The sequence below is a fragment of the Mustela lutreola genome, chromosome 1, assembly GCF_030435805.1.
Source record: "Mustela lutreola isolate mMusLut2 chromosome 1, mMusLut2.pri, whole genome shotgun sequence".
NCBI classification, from domain to species: domain Eukaryota; kingdom Metazoa; phylum Chordata; class Mammalia; order Carnivora; family Mustelidae; genus Mustela; species Mustela lutreola.
In genome coordinates, this window is record NC_081290.1 from 56,824,330 (window position 1) to 56,848,935 (window position 24,606).

The window sequence follows — 24,606 nt, forward strand, 5'->3', positions numbered from 1 at the left end:
AGACTCACAGACTGGTAGTGGCAGGGAAAGGACATTAGGGCAGTCCCCCAGACTGAAGCCTGGAGCTGCAGAACCATGCATGTGAACTGGGGGGCAGCTGGAGGTTTTAGAATCACAAAAGGCAAAGATGTGCCTAGACCTTGGGAGTGCTGCTATAGGGAACACAACCCAGGACTCTGTGGGTTTTAACAACACAGACACAAATAGAGTCAGTGTGGCCTGGAGGGCTCTCTGGAGAAGAGACTGAGATCTCTCTGTTCTGAGACAGAAGTCTGGATATGGTCACTTCTGCTCTGACTCTTGGAATAGACTCAGAAAGCCACCAGGGAAAGCTGCCAGAGAACAAAAAAAAACCCCAGCCAGTTTTCACTGAACCCATCCCCCCCACACACAGGGGCAAGGCAACTCTGCCTAAACAGTATAGCCTGAGTAACAATGCAGCAAGCCCCTCCCCCAGAAGACAGGTTGAAAGAACAAGAGGCCGACAACCCTAAGGTCCCTATAAAACAGGTGCATCTTGCTTGGGCTGTGGTCAATAATTTGAACTCTGTACATTCCCTCAACCACCCCTCAACATAATGATTAAGAGGAGGAACCCCCAACACAGGAAAAATTCAAAGACTGTGACCCACAGAACAAATGGATATGGATATAAACAAGATGTTGGAAATAGGCATCAGGGTAACAATTATGCAGAAAATAGCTAGTTGGAGAAACCCATTAATGGCAACATAGATTCTCTAAGGACAGAATTGAGAGCTGATCTGGCAGAACTTAAATATGCTATCAGTGAGATCCAATCTAATCCAGATAACTCTAACAGCTAGGGGAAATGAGGCAGAAGAATGAATTAGTGATCTGGAAGATAAACTGATAGAAAAGAAGGAACAGGAGGAGGCCTGGAACAAACAGCTTAGAATCCTGTTTTCTAATGAAAACAGAATTAGAGAAATAAATGACTCCGTGAAACGTTCCAATGTCAGAATTATTCGGATCCCTGAGGTGTGGAGAGAGAGAAAGAGGGGACTAGAAGATATATTTTAGGAAATCCTAGCTGAGAACTTCCCTAATCTGGGGACTGAAACACATTAGTGTCCTAGAGGGATAGAGAACACCCCCCCAAGATCAGGGAGAGCAGATGGACGCCCAGGTATGTAATAGTAAAATGCACAAATCTTAGAACCAAAGAAACCATCTTAAGGGAAAAGAAGAGCAACAGATTCCTTACATACAGAAGGAGAAACATTAGAATAACGTCAGACCTGTCCAGAGGGATCTGCCAAGCCAGAAAGGGCTGGCAAGACATATTCAGAGTACTAGATGAGAAGAACATGGAGCCAAGAATACTTTATGTGGCAAGGCTGTCATTTAGAATGGATGGAGAGATAAAGAACTTCAAAGACTTGCAAAAACTGAAAGAATATGTGACCACTAAGCTGGCCCCGCAAGAAATATTAAGGGTGGTTCTACAAAAGGAGAAAGACCCCAAGAGTGATATACAACAGAAATTTACAGAGACAATCTATAGAAATAAGGACCTCCCATGAAGCATGACGACAATAAAAGCATATCTTTCAATAATCACTTTCAATGTGAACAACCTAAATGCTCTCATAAAATGGCACAGGGTTACAGATTGGATAAAAAGACAGTGCCCATCCATATGCTATCTACAAGAGAGTCATTTTGAACCTAAAGATATATCCAGACTGAAAGTGAAGGCCTGGAGAACCATCTTTCATGCCAATGGACTACAAAAGAAAGCTGGGGTAGAAATTCTTATATCAGACAAGTTAGATTTTAAGCTAAAGGCTGTAGTCAAAGATACAGAAGGACACTATATCATTCTTAAAGGGTTTATTCAACATGAAGATCTAACAATTGTAAGTATCTATGCCCCTAACATGGGAGCAGTCAACTACATAAGCCAACTGTTAACCAAAATAAAGAGACATATTGATAATTATATATTAATTGTAGGAGACCTCAACACTCAACTCTTGGCAATGGACAAATCATCTAAGCAGAAAATCAACAAAGAAACAAGAGCTTTGAATGACAAACTGGACCAAATGGACCTCACAGATACATACAGAGGATTCCACCCTAAAACAACAGGATACTCATTCTTCTCGAGCATACATGGAAATTTCTCCAGAATAGACCACATTCTGGGTCACAAATCAGGTCTCAACAAATACCAAAAGACTGAGATTATTACCTACATAATCTCAGACCACCGTGCTTTGAAACTGGAACTTAATAAAAAGAAAAAGTTTGGAGGAAATTCAAATACATGGAAGCTAAAGACCATCCTGCTCAAGAATGTTTGGGTCAATCAGGAAATCAAAGAAGAACTTAAATAACTCATGGAAACAAATGAGAATGAAAACACATTGATCCCAAACCTATGGAATACAGCAAAGGCAGTCCTAAGGGAGAAATACATAGCCATCCAAGCCTCACTCAAAAAGAAAAAATAGAAAAATCCCAAATACAAAAACGGTCTTTACACCTTAAAGAACAGGAGAATCAACAACAAATTAAGCCTAACCCATGAGCAAGAAGGGAAATAATTAAGAATAGAGCAGAGATAAATGAATTAGAAACCAGAAATACATAGAACACATTAATGAAACTAGAAGCTGGTTCTTTGAAAGAATTAATAAGATCAATAAACCACAGACCAGACTTGTCCAAAAGAAAAGAGAAAGGACCCAAATTAATAAAATTATGAATGAAAGGAGAGAGATCATATCTAACACCAAGGAAATAGAAATAATAGTCAGAAATTATTAGCAACAGCTATATGTCAATACGTTAAGCAACCTAGAAGAAATAGATGCATTCCTGGAAACCTATAAACTTCCAAGACTAAAACGGGAAGAAACTGATAACCTGAATAGACCAATAACCAGTAACAAAATTGAAGCAATGATCAAAACCCTCCTAAAAGGGGTATCTGGGTGGCTCAGTGGGTTAAAGCCTCTGCCTTTGGCTCAGGTCATGGTCCCAGGGTCCTGGGATAGAGCCCCACATCGGGCTCTCTGCTCAGCAGGGAGCCTGCTTCCTCCTCTCTCCCTCTGCCTGCCTCTCTGCCTACTTGTGATCTCTCTGTCAAATAAATAAATAAAATCTTAAAAAAAATAAATAATAATAATAATAATAAAAAAAACAAGAGTCCAGGGTCTGATAGATTCCCTGGGGAATTCTACCAAACATTCAAAGAATAAATAATACCTATTCTCCTGAAGCTGTTTCAAAAAATAGAAACAGAAGGAAAACTTCCAGTCTCTTTCTATGAGGGCAGCATTACCTTGATCCCAAAACCAAACAAAGACCCCATCAAAAAGGAGAATTTCAGACCAATATCTCTTATGAATGTGGATGCCAAAATTCTCAACAAGATCCTAGCTAATAGGATCCAACAGTACATTAAAAGGATTACCTACCACAACCAGGTGGGATTGTGGTTCAACATTTGCAAATCAATCAATGTGATAGAACACATTGATTAAAAAAAGAGAGAAGATGAAGTCCCCAAAGTTTATTTTCGCTTTTGTTTCCTTTGCCTTTGGAGACATATCTTGAAAGAAGTTGCTGTGGCTGATATCGAAGAGATTACTGCCTATGTTCTCCTCTAGGATTCTGATGGATTCCTGTCTCACGTTGAGGTCTTTTATCCATTTTGAGTTTATCTTTGTGTACGGTGTAAGAGAATGGTCGAGTTTCATTCTTCTACATATGGCTGCCCAGTTTTCCCAGCACCATTTATTGAAGAGACTGTCTTTTTTCCACCGCATATTTTTTCCTGTTTTGTCAAAGATTAATTGACCATAGAGTTGAGAGTCCATATCTGGGCTCTCTACTCTGTTCCACTGGTCTATGTATCTGTTTTGATGCCAGTACCATGCTGTCTTGGTGATCACAGCTTTGTAATAAAGCTTGAAATCAGGTAACGTGATGCCCCCAGCTTTATTTTTGTTTTTCAACATTTCCTTAGCGATTTGGGGTCTCTTCTGATTCCATACAAATTTTTGGATTATTTGCTCCAGCTCTTTGAAGAATACCAGTGCAATTTTGATTGGAATGGCATTAAAAGTATATATTGCTCTAGGCAGTATGGACATTTTAACAATGTTTATTCTTCTGATCCAAGAGCATGGAATGGTCATCCATCTATTTGTGTCTTCTTCAATTTCTTTCATGAGTGTTCTGTAGTTCCTCGAGTACAGATCCTTTACCTCTTTGGTTAGGTTTATTCCCAGGTATCTTATGGTTCTTGGTGCTATAGTAAATGGAATCGATTCTCTAATTTTTCTTTCTGTATTTTCATTGTTAGTGTATAAGAAAGCCACTGATTTCTGCACATTAACTTTGTATCCTGCCATGTTGCTGAATTGCTGTATGAGTTCTAGTAGTTTGGGGGTGGAGTCTTTTGGGTTTTCCATATAAAGAATCATGTCATCTGTGAAGAGAAAGAGTTTGACTTCTTCATTACCAATTTGGATACCTTTTATTTCTCTTTGTTGTCTGATTGCTGTTGCTAGGACTTCTAATACTATGTTGAACAAGAGTGGTGAAAGTGGGCATCCTTGTCTTGTTCCTGATCTCAACGGGAAGGCTTCAAGCTTTTTCCCATTGAGGATGATATTTGCTGTGGGTCTTTCATAGATACATTTGATGAGGTTCAGGAATGTTCCCTCTATCCCTATACTTTGAAGCATTTTAATCAGGAACGGATGCTGGATTTTGTCAAATGCCTTTTCTGCATCAATTGAGAGGACCATGTGGTTCTCTCTTTTCATATTAATTTGTTGAATCACGTTGATTGATTTACGAATGTTGAACCATCCTTGTAGCCCAGGGATGAATCCTACCTGATCATGGTGGATAATCTTTTTAATGTGCTGTTGGATCCTGTTGGCTAGGATCTTGTTGAGAATCTTAGCATCCATATTCATCAGTGATATTGGTCTAAAATAGCAGCAATGGCCAAGGTCGCCAAACTATGGAAAGAACCAAGATGCCCTTCAACGGACGAATGGATAAGGAAGATGTGGTCCATATACACTATGGAGTATTATGCCTCCATCAGAAAGGATGAATACCCAACTTTTGTAGCAACATGGACGGGACTGGAAGAGATAATGCTGAGTGAAATAAGTCAAGCAGAGAGAGTCAATTATCATATGGTTTCACTTATTTGTGGAGCATAACAAATATCATGGAGGACAAGGGGTGTTAGAGAGGAGAAGGGAGTTGGGGTAAATTGGAAGGGGAGGTGAATCACGAGAGACTATGGACTCTGAAAAACAATCTGAGGGGTTTGAAGTGGCGGGGGGGGTGGGAGGTTGGCATACCAGGTGGTGGATATTATACAGGGCACGGATTGCATGGAGCACTGGGTGTGGTGAAAAAATAATGAATACTGTTTTTCTGAAAATAAATGAGTTGAAAAAAAAAAGAAAATGAGAGAAAAAAAAAACCAATATAAAAATAAAAAAGGTAGCCTCCAAAAAAAAAAAAAAAAAGAGAGAGAGAGAGAGAGGAGAACCACATGGTCCTCTCAATTGATGCAGAAAAAGCATTTGAAAAAGTACAGCATCCTTTCCTGATTAAAACTCTTCAGAGATAGGGATAGAGGGAACATTCCTCAATTTCATAAAATCCATCTATGAGAAACCCTCAGCAAATATCATTCTCAATGGGGAAAAGCTGAGAGCCTTTTTCTTAACATCAGAAACACAACATCTTAACATCAGATGCCGATTCTTGTCACTATTGCTCAACATAGTACTAGAAGTTCTAGCAACAGCAATCAGACAACAAAAAGAAATAAAAGGTATTCAAATTGGCAAAGAAGAAGTTAAACTCTCTCTCTTCACAGATGACATGATACTTTATGTGGAAAACCCAAAAGACCCTATCTCCAAATTACTAGAACTCATACGGCAATTCAGTAATGGGGCCGGATACAAAATATATTCACAGAAATCAGTTGCTTTCTTATGCACTAAAAATGAAACTGTGGAAAGAGAAATTAGAGAATCAGTTGCATTTACAATAGCACCAAAAATCATAAGACAACTTGGAATAAACCTAACTAAAGAGGTAAAGGATCTATACTCTAGGAACATGGAACACCCACAAAAGAAATTGAAGAAGATACCAAAAGATGGAAAAACATTCCATGCTCATGGATCAGAAGAATAAGCATTGTTAAAATATTTATGCTGCCCAGAACAATCTATACTTTCAATGCCATCCCAATCAAAATACCATCAGCATTTTTCAAAGTGCTGGAACAAACAATCCTAAAATTTGTATGGACCCAGAAAAGACCCCCAAATCATCAAGGAAGTGCTGAAAAAGAAAAACAAAGCTGGGGGGCATCACGTTGCCACAAAAACAGACACACAGACCAATGGAAAAGAGTAGAGAGCCCAAATATAGACCCTTAACTCTATGGTCAAATAATCTTTGACAAAGTAGGAAAAAATATCCAATGGGGAAAAAAAGACAGTCTCTTCAATAAATGGTGCTGGGAAAATTGGACAGCTATATACGGAAGAATGAAACTCGACCATTCGCTCACACCAGACACAAAGATAAACTCAAAATGGGTGAAATAACTCAATATGAGATAGGAATCCATCAAAATCCCATAGGCAGTAACCTTTTCAACATCAGTCACAGCAACTTCTTTCAAGACACATCTCCAAAGACAAGGGAAACAGAAATAAAAATGAACTTTTGGGACTTCATCAAGATAGAAAGCTTTTGCACATATGGTGAGTGCTGTGAAGTGTGTAAACCTGGCGATTCACAGACCTCTACCCCTGGGGCTAATAATACATTATATGTTAATAAAAAATTTAAAAAGGAAAGCTTTTGCACAGCAAAGGAAACAGTCAACAAAAAAGAAGGCAACCTGCGGAATGGGAGAAGATATTTGCAAATAATACTACAGACAAAGGGCTGATATCCAAGATCTACAAAGAACTTCTCAAACTCAACACCCAAAAATAATCAAGTAAAAAGAAAATGGGCAGAAGATATGAACAGACACTTCTCCAATGAAGACACTCAAATGGCTAACAGACACATGAAAAAATGTTCATCTACATTAGCCATCAGGGAAATTCAAATCAAAACCACATCACAGTACCACCTTATACCAGTTAGAATGGCAAAAATTGACAAGGCAAGAAACAACAAATGTTGGAGAGGCTGTAGAGGAAGGGGAACCCTCTTACACTGTTGGTGGGAATGCAAGTTGGTACAGCCACTTTGGAAGACAGTGTGGAGGTTCCTCAAAAAATTTAAAAAATGGGTCTACCCTATGACCCAACAATTGCACTACTGGGTATTTACCCCAAAGATACAGATGTAGTGAAAAGAAGGGCCATGTGCACCCCAGTGGATAGCAACACTGTCCACAATAGCCAAACTGTGGAAAGAGCCAAGATGCCCTTCAACAGACAAATGGATAAAGAAGATGTGGTCCATATACACGAAAGAATGTTACTCAGCCATCAGAAAGGAAGGCTTTTGCCATGCCAGCTTTTGCTTCAACATGGGTGGGACTGGAAGAGATTATGCTAAGTGAAATAAGCCAAACAGAGAAAGCCAATTATTATATGGATTCACGTATTTGTAGAACGTAAGTAATAACATGGAGGACATTAGAAGGAAGAGAAAATGAAGTGGGGAAATGGAGGGGGAAATAAACCATGAGAGACTATGGACTCAGGAAAATAAACTGAGGGTTTTAGAAGGAAGGGGAGTAGAGAGATGGTCTAGCCTGATGATGGGTGTTAAGGAGGGCACATATTGCATGGAGCACTGGGTGTTATTCACAAACAGTGAATCATGGAACACTACATCAAAAATTAACGATGTACTGTATGGTGACTAATATAATAAATAAATAAATAAATTCGTAATTTTGTTGGACACCTGGGTGATTCAGTAGGTTAAGCATCTGCCCTCAGCTCAGGTCATGATCCCAGGGTCCTGGGATCAAGTCCCGTATCGGGCTTCTTGCTTAGCACGGAGTCTACTTCTCCCTCTGCCTGCTGCTCCCCCTACTTGTGCTCTCTTCCTCTATCTGACAAATAAATAGATAAAATCTTTTTTAAAAATCATTAAAAATAAAAAATAAATTTTGTTTATAAATGTAAAGGAAAAGCAATTACACTAGAGCAACTAAATTATATGGAAAAACATCAACATCACCTCACTACGTACATAAACATTAACTGAAAATAAATTCTATACCTAAATGTAAATGGTGTTCCTTCCCCAGGTGTTAGGTATGTACTTTCCCTTCCTAATTACATAATCTGTTTGTCTTAATCTAGCACACCCAGACTTTTCATTCAGGTGGGTCAAAACCATAAGGGCAAGGACACCATGATGGAAGTTGTGATATTTAGGGCTAGCACCAGTTATTTCTCAAGTGAACCAATGTAGAAGTACTCTAAGCTTTACAAATTCTAATAATCATAATGCTCATGCTGTATAATACTTAATATCCAGTTATCAAAACCAGGTAGTGTAGAAGCAACACCCTCTCCATGCTATCACCAATGATGCCACCTGGTGATGAAAAGTGTCATGCTTCCCACACCATAGAGTTGGTGGGAAAAAAGAAAAAAAGAGCAGTGGTTGGGTTATTAGGGTGGAATCATGGATATGAAGAACCAATCTTTCCATACCCCTACCTCCTCTTCCCTAATCCTTTCCAAGAAACAGCTTCAAGAAAAATGTTCCTCTGAGCATCACTTGCATTAATGCTCACACTGTCTGGCTATATGAGTAGTCTGAAATAATGATAATATGGGTTATCCAGCAATCCTTTCTAGTCAGTTCTTATAAATAAATAAATTTTATTCCATCTCTTGATGATGCCACCAGCCTCAGGATAAGAAAGAAAATGAAATGTCCGTTGAATTCATAAGCTCATTGTCAGAGCCTGTTTGGTATGAATGACATAACACCATGTGACCATGAGTGATCCACATTTCTAAAATATATGGCACAGCTTAATCTTCTTTTTTTAAAGATTTTATTTATTTATTTGACAGAGAGAGATCACAAGTAGGCAGAGAGGCAGGCAGAGAGAGAGAGAGAGAGGAGGAAGCAGGCTCCCTGCTGAGCAGAGAGCCTGATGCAGGACTCGATCCCAGGACCCTGAGATCATGACCTGAGCCGAAGGCAGCAGCTTAACCCACTGAGCCACCCAGGCGCCCGGCACAGCTTAATCTTAAGGGCTACTGTGGTGTGGCCACAACAGGCCACATGCACAGGAATGGCAACTCCTTATAGGGTTGTTAAAAACCAAGAGATGCCAGAAGTAACCACATGATGACAGTAGAGAACAAGTGTGTTCACTTTGCTAGACATGAACAGGCCCAATCAGAGACCTAGAGGTCCATGCTCACCTTCAGATAGCACCCACAGTCCTGTTAAGTCATTTCAGTCTCCTTGGCATACAGATGGAGACCTGTCTTTATAGTCAGCCCACTGAGTTACTGGAAGGATTAGTATCTCCAGTCCAGTAATGGATGGAGGATCTAATGCTGCCACCCAGGCAATAAGGACCGGATCAACCATATTGTAACAGTCAGTCTCATCTGAGCTTGTACTTTCCCACAGGCACCTACATGAGGTACAGAAAATGTTATGCAAGCTTGAAACAGCAGCTTTCCAGAGCACTTAGTTCCAGAGGAATGTCTAATATATCTGTCATTGTCAACTACTAACAAGGTTGCTAGTCAGAGCCCAAGAATAGAGAATTCAAGTTTTTCCCTGGCAACACCAGCACCATTGTTCCCTAGCAACATGCTCTAGCAGCAGGGGGCCTTTACCTTGCACTGGCACTCCCTAATACCAACTCATACAAAGGTATGCTTCAACTAAATTTGGACTTAATTCCTTCCATCTCCCATCTCCCCTTGCCTGACACGCCAATGTGATTAATCTATCATTGGCTTGGAGTATGTGATTCCTTTACTGGCTTATTAAAAGACATTATCCTGTATGGTTATTGGCTTATGGAATTCCTGCACAACCAAATCTGAGTTAAACTATTGGCAAAGATAATCCCAGTCTCTGGGCATTAGTTTGCATCTCAAAACAAAACAAGGACCAGAGACTTATTTCAATTTTAATTAATTATTCAATGAGTCCTATGATACTGGGGAATTTATGTAAGGCTACAGGTAAAGCAAGGGGTATCTGTTTTTCCTTTATTTTATATTCAGTTACTTTTTAAGATTATAGGTAATACAATGCTTAAATTCCATGGAATCTCCAGCTACAGCTATAATTTGAACCCCAGTGTTGATTAAGCCTGTGGAGTTTTGTTAATCAGTGCATTTTAGCCAATGCTAAATTTAACTTAGAACCTATGTGGTAGAGGAACAAAAGCCAACCAGCTCCTTTTAAAAAAGTCTTTTTTGTTTGCAAACAATGAGTCATGGAACACTACATCAAAAACTAATGATGTGCTGTATGATGACTAACATAATAAAATTTTTTATTTTTATTTAATATTTTTAATATTATTAGTAATATTAGTATATGTTATATACTACTTATATAATATTTAATATATAATAATATATTAAATATTTTTATTTAATTAAAAAGATTTTGTTATTAAGACCCCCTCCTTTCCCCACCAGATATGTGGTGTTTTCTCTAACCCGACTTCTCCAACTCTCTGACATGAATTAGGTACCCTGCAGTTCAATTCAATACTGACACTCCCTGGAGATCGTGTGTATTCCACAGGTTAAGGGATTAGTCCCACAAGACCACCCCCACTTTAGATACCAGCTGAAAATGGGGAACACAGTCTGCCTACATGTCTGCTGGGCTGACTAAAAATTCTAGGGTTTCGATGACCCCCCTCAGTTTTGATAATTTGCTAGAATGAGTCACAGAACTCAGGAAGAGATGCACAGAGGAAGGTGGGGGAAAAGGGGTGGTGTAGAGCTTCAGAAGTGGACAACAAAGGCAAAAGACACAACGATAAAATTGAATTTCTTTATAACTTGGAGTCCATTGACAAATACCTGAAACGGACAGAGTATGACATTCCTCCAGGAACTCCCAACTGTCTTAATGCTTTCCTAGTGGCAAAAAGCAACCTTAGATTGACAATACCAAGGCCTCCAGGATACTCTAAGTCTTCTTTAACACATGAAATTCCTTTTGGAATCCTTCCTCTACTGATATATATATATATATCACCAATCACTCTTCACAATCCCAGTGCAGGTCCTAAATGCCTAAGGGTCCTGTCCACATGCTTTAATGAAACCACTTTTTTTGCACCCAAACATCTCAATGATTCTTTTCTGGCCATTTTCCCTCAAACCCCAAGTCAGATCATATCATTTCTATGCCCTCTAAGGGTATACCAGTCTCCTAGAACCTCTACATGTTCAGCCTGGAAGCTCCAGAACCCCATCTAGCTCTAAACCCTGTTAAGGACATTTCATTGACAGAGGCAGGATTGGTTACATCATTTGTATTTGCTGATTAACTCAGTCTCTAGCCCCTCTCCCCTCCCAGGAGGTGGGGGATTGGTGCTGAAATTTCCAACCCTCTAATCACAAGGTTTGGTCTTTCTGGTGACCAGTCCCCACCCAGACCAACTAGGGACCCTCAGCCACCAATCATCTCATTAGCATGTAAAAGACACTGTTATCTCTTCAGAGATTTCAATGGTTTTAGGAACTGTGTGCCAGGAACCAGGGACTAAGACCAAATATTTATTTTGTATTATGTATTTTAATTATATAAATTATATTGCTATATATATTTTATTTCATATATAGTTGTCATCCATATAATTTTATATAAATTTTTAATATATAAATTTTGGGTTTCTAATTGGATCAAATTATGGAATTTTGTTTTAATTTCATTATGTACATACATATATACATATAATTATACACACACACACAGACACACACACATATATATATATACATACATATATATATATATATATGTTTTCTGTTTTGAGAGACAAACTAATGCCCAGAAACTGGGATTGTCTTTGCCAATAGTTTAACTCAGATTTGGTTGTGCAGGAATTCCATAAGCCAATAACCATACAGGATAATGTCTTTTAATAAGCCAGTAAAGGAATCACATACTCCAAGCCAATGATAGATTAATCACATTGGCGTGTCAGGCAAGGGGAGATGGAAGGAATTAAGTTCAGATTTAGTTGAAGCATACCTTTGTATGAGTTGGTATTAGGGAGAGAAGTCCAACTGCCAGTGCAAAGTAAAATTCCCCTGTTGCTAGAGCATGTTGCTAGAGAACAATGGTGCTGGCTTTGACAAACAAGAGGGTCTTCTTGGAGCCAGACTGCTGCAAGGCTTTTGCTACTGCAGGTAGAGTAACCTTTGCTGTGGCAGGACCTAACAGCCCCAAGGTCTTTGAAGAGACCTTTCAGATCACCAAAGTGTAGACTTACCCAGATGGAACACTTTCAGATCATCCTTGCAGACTTGATATTTAGACAAAATGCTCCCTCGCCACAACTGCTTCTTCATGTTTTTCTTGCTAAGCCTCAGGAGCCCCTCACTAGCTGACCTACTGAGTTCTTATCAAGGACAATGGATGAGATGATGACATCCTATCACAGCTTACTTTACTCTTATAGGAAAATAACTTTACTCTTATCTTTAACACAATTTCATTTTTGTCACAAACAAGTGGATTTAAAGTTATGTCAAACTGATATAAAAGAGTACTCATAGGGGAACCTCAGTGGCTCAGACAACTGAACATCTGTCTCTTGGTTTCGGCTCATGTCATGATCTTGAGGTTGTGGGATCTAACCCTGAGTCAGGCTCCTTGCTCAGCAGGGAGTCTGCTGAAGATTCTCTCTCTCCCTATACCTCTGCCTCTCCCCAGTCTCCTGCACACTCTCTCTCTCTAGAATAAATAAACAAATCTTAAAAAAAAAAAAAACACCCACTGTAAATTGGCTTGATAAAATGGGACCCAATGGCTTCCTATTAAAACAGTTAATATGATCCAATGTAAGTTAAAACAGGGCCTTCAAGGATAAAATTTATTATGTAAAACCTAATTAATAAGCAGATGATTATCCCCACTTCCCCATTTGACAGCCCAATTTTTCCTGCTCCTAAATCTGGAAAAAAATATAGGGTGTCTCATGGTGGATGGATTACTACATTATGCTGTATTTCCATCTACCAGGGTTTTCATACCCAATATTTAATATTGTTTACATTACCAACTCTAATAATTTTGCTCTTATAAATTTGCCTAACATGTTCTGCTCAGTGCCCCCTTCAACAGTTTCTCAGTTTTCCTTTACCTCCAAAGGGACACACGTACCTTCATCAAACTATCTATGGGGTGCCCCAACTGCTTTGTTACCATGCAATCTTGGCAGACAGGATCTTTAAAAAAAAAAAAAAAAAAAAAAAAAAGATTATTTATTCGAGAGAGATTGAGAGAGAGAGAAAGCACACACATATGCACATGCACATAAGTGAGGAGAAGGGCAGAGGGAGAAGATCCTCCAGGCAGACTCTCTGTTGAGCATGGAGTCCAAGGCAGGCTCAATCCCAGAAACCAAAGATCACGACCCTAAGATCATGCCCAAGAGTTGGGTGCTCAACCTACTGAGCTACGCAGGTGCCCCATGGCAGACAGGATCTTAACTGCAACTACTGTTCACCAGAACACAAGTTTGACATTACATTGATGATGTCCTCCTCCAAAAAGAGTCATTTGACATACTCATTATAGACATACAACTCCAACAACCTTTAGTCCTTTTTGGATTCTAGTGACAACATATCCTTCATTTACAAATTTTACTTCCAAATGAAAGTCTAAGCACTCCCACTGGTGCCCTTAGAGACTCCTCAATATTGAGGCTTGGGCCTCCTCTTATGCTTCCTGGAGTCCCTGGGTCACTTTTGAAAGACATGAGTTGGCCAAGAGCTCTTATGCAAGAAACTGCCCCTTTCAGTCTCATGTTATATATTATTAAACAATGAATGACTGGCTGCCTAGTAAAGTCTTCTGGAAATAGAGGCTATAATAGACCCCGCACTTGTAACCCTCCAAATCCAGCTGCTCATTATGGTCCGGGTCATGGAAACAGTACCCCACAAGTTATACACAGCTACATAACTAAGTCCCCCTTAAGACAGGATGGAGCTAAACCTGAGCGCCGTGGTGTATTCAACACAAAGGAGGGGGAGACTTCCTCTGTTCTTACTCCCTCACCAGATGCCTTTGTGATGAAGGAGGTGGCCCCTCCCACAGAGGGTTGGCTACTTGAGAAGCCCCTTGAGATTACTTAAGTGAACAGCACTGAATATTCATAGCTATGCACAAGGTACAACTGACCATTAGCTGTGAGCTCAGTGAAATGTTGTTGCTTTCTATATCTTAACTAGGATGTCCCTGATATAGGACCATACAAACAACACACTTGGTCAAACGTCATCTTAGCACTGGAAGCCTTGGCCAATAAGCCTTGTTATAAATAGTTGGTCCATTCCCTAAAAATTGTCCCTTTCAGAGTAAAGAAGTCTAACGAGCTCTTTTCTCACTGACACCCAAAATATCAATTTGGGAGGGAGACAAACCATTGGAGACTCGTAATCTCACAAAACAAACTTAGGGTTGCTGGGGGGTGTGGGGGTAGGGATGGGGTGGCTGGGTTATGGAGAGTGGGGAGGGTATGTGCTATGGTGAGTGCTGTGAAATGTGTAAGCCTGATGATTCACAGACCTGTGCCCCTGAGGCAAATAATATATTATATCTTAATAAAAATAATAAAATAAAATATTTATTAAAAAAAGAAACAAATATATTAGAGATATTACTGGAAATGAAGATAATAGTATCTGCTATTATCACAAGATATTGTGATGATTAAATGAGATAATGAATTTAAAGTCCTTTCACAACTCCTGGCACATAATCAATAAAAATTTCTTGTAATTAGAAAAAAAAATCATGCTTCTATGTATACTAAGGTCACAATATAAAGTCGTGCCAGGACATTCTGCATCCCCTTCAGAGTTACAGGCATTACAAAGAGTAACCAAGACACATATTTCATTTCTCAGAATACACAATGCTGGGCTCCTGGAAGAGTTATTCAATACAATTGTTATGTTCCTGACAGTTCCCAGGTAACCAATGTAATTTAGAGACACTTCTCAAAACTGGTTTTAATATTCCAGTACAGCAAATGAACCTCTAAAAGAGCTCCTATTTTGTCCCAGACCTTAATCTATTTTAATGAATTTTCTATCTTGACCCCATCTCTTTAGATCTGGAGACTATAGTGAGGACACATATTTTTCTGAAACCCATAAATCATACTTTGTCCCAAAGTTAGGTGGCTGCTCATTAGACATAAGACTGACAGGAACTTATACGTCTAACAAAAACAAAAGTGGTTAATGCAACTGCACACCTTCTATAGACCATTGTCTTATTACTCCTGGTTTAGGTGTTTCCCTTGCTTTATAATCTATATGTGTAAATAAAGAAAAAAATAAGCCATTTTTTTTTCAACCAAACATGGTAAATGCTTAGAACCACCTCAGTTCAAGTGAATTCCCACCTGGAAAGGATACCCCTGTCCTACAACCCAGATGACATCACCTGGCCCAAGAGCTTATCCCTGGAAATGGCATTGTCCCAGTTGCCATCTCACCTTGGACTCCAATCCAACCTCTGTGCCAGAGACAACTTCATTTCAGTCTGAAATCTCTGCCCCAGCAATGCCCATGGACTGCCTATCTTAAGGTTATGAATTGGACATAGGACACGTTTTGCTTTTCTTCTTTTGATATTAGGAACTGTGTCGTTTCTGAGCTCATATGCTTAGCTCATGATCCTCGCATACTCCTTGCTCTCTTACAAAATAACCCGCCCACACACACTCCCATGTCTAAAGGGAAATCTGATAGAGGCTACTAATATCTGTGTCATTCAATAAATTAGTGAAAATTAATTGCCGTCCCTGGGAGACACCTGCTTTATAACAGTCTAACCGCCTGACCCACTGGGTACAGGACTACCCAATCTTCAATGCCTTTTCCTACTATCCCCTACTAGCTTAGCACCACTGCATCCTCCCTTGGTTTCCAATCATGACCACCATATGAGTTCTTCCTCTTAGTTACACACAATACCATTAATCTTTAACATATACTCTTTACTAACTTATCAGTTCATATCCTCTCTACTGCCATTAGTGCCCTCAGAGACACCTCACTATTGAGGCTTGGGCTTCCTCTTATACCTCCTGGAATCCCTGGGCCACTTTTGAAAGGGATATGATGGCCAAGGGCCAGTTATCAAAAGATGACTACTGGACTGCCATCCTGACCCAAAAATGCACCAAGATATTATTGTCAAATTCACACTTTTAATAGCTCCTGATTCCACCAAGGTATTGTTAGAGACCTCCCAAAACTCCAGACCTATTTTTTTTTTATTATGCCATATAACAGAAAACCTATTTATGGGGTGGCCTAGAAGGACTCCATATGCCTCTACTTGTGTTCCTCTATACTATTTCCATAATAAAATGTCTTCTTTCCTTTTGAGGGCAACTTGTGCCCTGCTCCTTAAGTCTCCATGAGCATCACACCAAGATTTCCTTAATATGATGTCAAAATATCAGAGGACAGATTGAATTAATTATGTTTTTAATAGTCTTTATTTTATGAAGTTTTGATATCTTGGAGGACTTTACAAACTTGAGGAGAGACTTCCCCTCCCAGGGTTAATTAATTGCTAATATAGCAACTGGGAAATATCTCTCATGTGCAAGTTAAGCAGCTCCTTTATCAAAAGCAAGGTGAACTCTCACATAGCAAACTGCTATTCCTCTAGTCTAAATCCACCCAAGGCAAAGCACCAGACAATAGGGACACCTGTAGGTCCCAATGCTCACTGAAATTATTTAGAATGGCCAATTCAAAACTGTTTATGTTGCCCTGCTTCACCTTTCCTCTGGAAACCACAGTAAAAGCTCTGGCTCATGGGACACCTGGGTGGCTCAGTGGGTTAAGCCACTGCCTTCGGCTCGGGTCATGATCCCAGAGTCCTGGGATCGAGTCCCACATGGGGCTCCTTGCTCTGCAGGGGGCCTGCTTCTCTCTCTGCCTCTGCCAGCCTCTCTGCCTGCTTGTGTGCTCTCTCTCTGACAAATAAATAAATGAAATATTTAAAAAAAAAAAAAAAAAAAAAAGCTCTGGCTCAAACTTTCCCCTTCCTCTTGATTCTGCTTCCTGACCAAACAAGATGCTTCCTTATGTGGCCCTGCATGGTATGACATGCCCTCTTCTCTTGCGAAATGTAAGTTATAAATTCTTCTTTCAATGGCATTATCTTCTCCTACAGTCACTTACTCAACCCCATAAATTAAAATCCCAAAGGTAAAATTTGAGAAACTCATCCTACACAAACTTTACCTTCCATGACTTATAAAAAAAAAAAAACTTCTAACAAATTTTCAATTTTGTTTCTGTTTTCAGTTTTTTTCCTATTATTACAATCAGAATAATCTGATAAATGCAAAATCCAATTTGATCTCACAAATATGTACTAAATGCTTTCTAAGCTTTATGTTCGAGATCTGGGCTAGAGATATCACTACCCAAGGCAATGATAGTGGCAAGTACATGAATGAACCACAGCAAGGTGAAAAATCAACTGTAATAATGATGAAGTCTGTGAAAAATTTAAGAGAACTAAGATAAAAACTATAATGAATCTGTCAAGGCCAGAGGGACTTGGAGAATTTGCCAGGTAGATAAGGATGGAATGGAGTTTTAGGCAAAGATAACAGTTTGGCAGAGGTAATGTGTCCTGAAACAACCTGACATGTGAGAAGAAGAGTGGACAGTAAGCTAGAGCCCAAGGTCATGTGTATATAGTGTACTGGGTATTGACCTTGAAGCTAACTGGGATCAAAAAGGGAAAGGCCACAGATGTTAGACTCAGAAAAGTGGATATTCTTCTGTAAGCAGATTTGGAAAAAAAAAAAAATCATAGGCTTGAGGCTAGGAAGTGACAAGATGTCACCACTACAGGAATTATTACGTAGCAACCTGTAGACTAAGCTGACAGTCTTGAAAGTAGGAGGCAAATCACATTCATCTTGCATTCTCCATCATGACTAGTACAGCACTTTACATAGAATTATTCCTGAGTAATGATTGAATAAATACTGTTCTTGTTCCTCCAGCTGAGTGTCTCTTAACTGACTGGCTCTTAACCAGTCTCAGACTCTTAAGAAATTCTCCCTGCCTCTGGCTAGGTTAGAGTTCCCCACCCAGATCACCCCAGCTTTCTCTCCAGTATAGCAATTACTCCTATATTGTCATGATTAATATCCTTGCCATTCCCTCCTATTATCTAACATCATTTTGATGAAGAGGACCATATATGTCATCCTTAACTGTATTCTAGTCAATGACAGGGAAAGCCTGGGACATTAGGTGCTTTACGAGTGCTCTTCGGGTGAAGAGAAGAATGAGTGAATGCAGGATGAGTGAATGACAGAATGAGTGAATGATAGGATGAGTGAATGACAGAATGAGTGAATGACTGACTCGCAGAATGAAGAACATCTGGTTAGAGGTCAGCCCTGTTCTTCCTGGAACCAAACAGGATCAGCATGTGAAAGTATTTTGTTCTCTGGGCATAGGTGCCATTTGCTCTAGGTGCCTCACAGGCCTTTCCAGACCTGTTTTATGACACTTTTCATCTAAATACCTTCACCTTTCCATGTGATGGAGCAGCAATTCATTTGCTCGTGGACATGGTGACTCACACAGCAATAACACAGAGAAAGGGCAGTTTAATTTCTCACTTTGCCAACTTTCCAGGATGTAAACTGGCACTCTTTGTGAAAAAAAGAAAAAATATATTAGAGACTGCAAATTCAAAAGAGAGACTCTCTAGGACCTAGGTCTCTAGGACCTTCTTCTGTCCCCAAGATAATGAGGTGGCAAATGTGCATACATGTTCATACCCGTATGTGATGTATGTATGTGTGTGTATGTGTGTATAGGCGCACAGCCATCTGTGTACTTCAGAAATTTTATCCAAATGGACAAGACTTCTTTGTAAGATGTTTAAGATGTTTTAGAGTGATTTTCTTTAAAAATAGAATAGGATATGAAGAACACAAAGAGGATGAATGAACTTACCTTGTATGAAAAATTTGTTATAAAACACTAAGAAAACTTTTAAAGAACACGTAAAACATTCAAACAGCTTTATTACCTGAGGGGAAAAGCCCCTGTTATTATTGGGTTGATCTATTAAAAGTTGCTGATACTCTGCCATTTTTACTTACCACATTTTGGGGGGTTTAATTTAATACAAAACCATGAGTTCATTTTAAGATGGATTCAGAATAAGAACCAAGTTTTGCACATGGCTTCAAACAAAATGGGCACAATATTATGGAGTGTGACATAGGGCATTCCTTTAAGATAACTAAACTTTAATATATTTTTAATTTGCACTCATACTGAATGTTGTCCCATCAACTCTCTGCTGTCCATTATTTTTCTTAAGTAAAATTTTAGCAGTATGCATCATCTGGTTCGCTGAATGGGAATTCTGAAATCTCATGGCTGATGAGACTTTAAATTTGGGACGCCAGTACTGTTCCGTAAGTTAAAGATGAGTGTTTTTTGTCACCTAATTAGACTTCAGCTGATGTTATTTGCCAAATTTCTCCTTTTCTGACAATGAATAAGTTTTCAAAGCACATGATTTGACCCAACAAATTAATATCACTTTGATGGAGCAATTCAGCATTTTGTCTGAACATGAGGTCACGGTTGAAAAAAGGACTGGTTCTCTACCAGTTTGGGCCTGGTATTATTGCATGGTTAAGGCTCAGCTAAGAATAAAATCTCACCCAGGGATAGAACAGTGAGTGCACCTGCAGGTGCCAGCCCACAAGGTCAAGGAACAATATTGCAGTAACAAACACATAAGAGTAAAAAATAAAATCAGCTTTTCAACTTGAAACCCCCTGCCACCAACCAGATTGCATAAGACATGCATTCAACCAACAGCCTTAACCTGTAGATGGTCACCAATTATGTTCAGACTTTATGGAACCCCCAATGGAAACCTGATATCCATCACTTGAATATTTGATGAAGAAAAGAAAGACATAACCTTGGTCTGGTCATGATAAAAACACCACGCAAACTCCAAAAGGGACACAGACTCAAAACACCTGCCCAGTCCTCCTGAAAACTCTCAAGTCATCAGAAACAAGGAAAGTGGGAAACATCACAGGCAAGAGGAACCTAAAGAGTTATGAGTCCTCAATGTCACATGAAATCTTGACTGGTATCATCCATTAGGACATGAAAACTTACGTTCTTACCCAAATCTCCACATGAAGGTTTGTAACAGCTTATTCATAATTGCCAAAACATATCAGAAGAAACTGGTATATTCTTTAGTATTCTTTGGATAAACTGTGGTACATCCAGAAAGTGAAATATTATTCTGTGCTAAAAAGAAATGAGCTATCAAGCCATGAAAACTCATGGTGGAAACTTAAAATCTTATTACTAAGTGAGAAAAACCAATCTGAGAAGAATAAATTCTATATGATTCCAACTACATGGAATTCGTCAAAGACAAAACTATGAAGACAATATAAAGATTGGTGATTACCAGAGATTGGGTGGAGGAGGTATAAATATGTGGCACACAGTGGATTTTTAGGGCAGTGAAACTACTCTGTATAATGCTATAATTGTGGAAATATGTCATTATACATTTGCCAAAATACACAGATTGTACACCAAGAGTGAACTATTATGGAAACTGTGGGCTATGGGTAATTATAATGTGTCAAGGAAAGTTCATCAACCATAATGATTGTACACCTGCAATGTAGGATGGTGGCAGTGTGAGTAGGTGTATCAGAGAGCAACAGGATACATATATGGTAATTCTCTGGGAATTCTGCTGGGAACCAAAAACTACTCTTCAAAATAAGGTCTATTAGTGACTAGTACCTAGAACATTAGGTAGAAAGTATGGAGGGCAGGGCGCCTGGGTGGCTCAGTGGGTTAAGCCGCTGCCTTCGGCTCAAGTCATGATCCCAGGGTCCTGGGATCAAGTCCCGCATCAGACTCTCTGCTCAGCAGGGAGCCTGCTTCCCCCTCTCTCTCTCTGCCTGCCTCTCTGCCTGCATGTGATCTCTCTGTCAAATAAATAAATAAAATCTTAAAAAAAAAGTATGGAAGGCTGAATAAAATATGGAATCTAGTAATAATGTATCAGTGTTTATTCAATTGTTTTATAACTGTAACACTATGATGGAAAAGACAGGTGATATGGAGACCTGGGTGGGATATGGGGCAAGAGAAAAAATTTATAATTATCTTGGAAGGCTTATAATATTCTTACATTTGAAAATATATAAATTTGGAATGAGAAGAGAGAGAGTTTACAATTTATCAAAGTTTGGGCACGTTAATTTCTTTTTAATTAGAACATTGGAAGTGGCCTCCACTTAATTCTTCTCCAGTGGTGTGTCAGGCATGTCCTCAGCCTATCTGAGCCTCAGCTACATGTCTATACCATGAAAATCCAGCATGCACTTTTCTCTTCGGGTTTGTGTAGGAAAAAGTCAATGAGCCTTTACATACTCCTCCAGGAGGCAGTGACCTCCTTCATTCTTGGAGCATGAGGAAGCAGTGGGAAGCTGCTGTGGACAGCCTTACTAGGGTTCCAAACCTCTCCAGTTTCCTCAGGGCATTATAGTAGAATTGCATCATTTTCTCAGTCTACTGAAATGTGAAATAACGCAGCCTCATCACAATGCTGGCACATATAAACACTAACTGGGAGTGATAATCTATTTCTCTCCATGAACATCCATGAAAGGATGGAGAACACAGGCAATAGTGAGGGGCCCAGTGACACCAAAGGGGAAGAGATGACATATGAGCTGAATCTTGAAGCACAAGCAGGTGTGTGCCTGGCAAACTAGAACTGGAAGGACATTTCAAGTAAGGGTAGCAGCAGGATCAAAGACAGGAATGGATGAATGGATAAAGAAGATGTGGTATATATACACAATGGAATACTATGCAACCATCAAAAGAAATGAAATCTTGCCATTTGCGACGATGTGGATGGAACTAGAGGGTATCATGCTTAGTAAAATAAGTCAATCGGAGAAAGACAACTATCATATGATCTCCCTGATAAGAGGAAGTGGAAATACAACATGGGGGGTTAAGGGGGTAGGAGAAGAATGAATGAAACAAGATGGGATTGGGAGGGAGACAAACCATAAGTGACTCTTAATCTCACTAAACAAACTGAGGGTTGCTAGGGGGAGGGGGTTTGGGAGAGGGGAGTGGGGTTATGGACATTGGGGAGGGTATGTGCTATGGTGAGTGCTGTGAAGTGTGTAAACCTGGTGATTCACATACCTGTACCCTGGGGGATAAAAATACATTATATGTTTATAAAAAATTTAAAAAATTAAAATTAAAAAAAAAAAGACAGGAATGGAGCAAGCAAGTGTACCAAGTATTCAGGAAATGTTGAACAAGTGGTTTAGTGTGGCCTGATTAGAGGGTGAGTGTGTGTGTGTGTTTGTGTGTGTGTGTGTGTGTGTACATGAGTTTGGAATGACAGACTGAGCCAATAGGGAAAAAACTACACAACTTGGTCTAATATTGTGTCCCCTGCATGGAAAAGAACAATCAAGGCAGAAGTTGGGATGGGGTCACAGGAAGACTAAAGATCCATGCAAAGCCGCTGGGCGAAGTTCCATGTTCCCTAGCAAAATTTAGAGACAATTCTCAGAAAAGATCCTAAGGTCCATGTTTCCTTATAAATATGTTTCATATTCTGACCTACACTCCTCTTCCAGAGAACTTGTCTTCTTCTTGAAGATCAAGATGAATTTTTCATTTTGCAGGAGACCACTGTGGTCAATAGCTCCTTGGGAAACAAAGAAGTTTTATTTTGCCTATGTCTAAATAATTCCCCAAAATATCATATTGCCAGTGTGTGTTTATGCTCAATAAGGTGTTCAGGACAATGAGGATGGATCTTGGGGTGATCCTATTTTACAAAAAGCTTGGAGTTTGGAGGAAATAACCACATCTAATGAAATTCGTGAAGAAATTCCTTGAACCAGTCGATATCTATATCTCTGTGACCTTGGAATTCCCAAACAGGCTGGAAGAAGCCCACCATAGTTATGCTTTTGGTATCTTTATTGTGGGTCAGGACAATATCCTTTAAAACATTTTTATTAGATGCCAACTTAATTTCATATCCATACATCTGGATGTTACTCTATTTCTTAAAAGTACATCAAGTATCTACTTTTATTTTTATAAATGTATATATGAAAAAAAATTCATGAGGTCTGAAAATGCTGACCCCCATGCCAACATGCTCTCAGTTATTCGATGCTGGCTGTTGACACTTAGTTTATCAGGACTACCCAGTTTACCACAGTATCCACCATTTTTATTGTCCCTGTCCCAAAAACAAGGGTCAGTTGGCATTTACTTTCAGTCTGGTGCTATTGTTTCCTTATACTTGAGTTAAAAAGGAAAAAAAATTTCTTGTGCCCAAATATCATAAAAAGTGAGGCAACAAAATGTAGTGAAGTCCACATCTTTGTGAAATGAGTCTCCTTCAGTATGCTAGTTGTAAAAACCAAGCACGTCTATTTTTAATGAACACAACTTGAAACCCCATTATGAGCCAAATCTGTTCTGCTTAATTTTATGTGAACAATTTAGCCCCATAAAATATTTAGTATGAGCCCAAAATAAAGTATTACTGTTGTCAGCAATCTATAGATGAACAAATGGAGGTTCAGAGAGGTTAATTGGTTGGGGAAGCTCACACAACTAAAATGCCATCTCCAGGATTCCATGTAGGTCATTCTAGTATAAGACTCTGCCTGTGGAAGGCTGACCAGAGGGAAGTCCTTGTGTGTGACCTGAAGGTGATTTCAGCAGAAATTCCCAGACCAGGAATTCACTCTTTACCAGCCTTTCAGAGCCCATGGATTCTTCTGTCCACACAGTAACTTCAGGTGCCTCTGTGAAAATAGACTCGGAAACCAAGATGGCTTCCTCAGCTGCAGGCAATCATTCACAAACATTCCTTGAGAGAGACAGTAGGAATGATCAGACTGCATGTGGGTAGTCCCAGTGTTCAACTCTGGACTCCTCATCCTCTCAGTTTTGTGACCTTGAACAAGCCCTAAGTATAATAAGCTCCAATTTTCCATCTGTAAAATGATAGGAGTCCTGGTTACTGTATTGTGGGGTGGGTGTATTGGGAATTCAGGGAGAGCTAGTACAGGTCTTGGAAGCTATGACAGCTATTGCTATTATTTATAACTCTCCCCGTAGATATTGCTGCTGGGGTCCTCATCCCATCAAGAAGGGTCTTTGCAAGGCTGAGCTGTCCTCCTACCCTGGCCACCGGGGGAAAGGGAAGGACTTGAAGGAAGCAGGTATAATGCCCTAC

The 24,606-nt window shown here is 39.5% G+C and overlaps 1 long non-coding RNA gene across 1 annotated transcript in view; it reads right to left on the minus strand.

The window, feature by feature from the left end:
* Window positions 1–24,606, minus strand: part of LOC131819341 (uncharacterized) — an 88,753-nt gene that overhangs the window by 19,700 nt on the left and 44,447 nt on the right. The gene's annotated exons all lie outside the window — the stretch shown is intronic.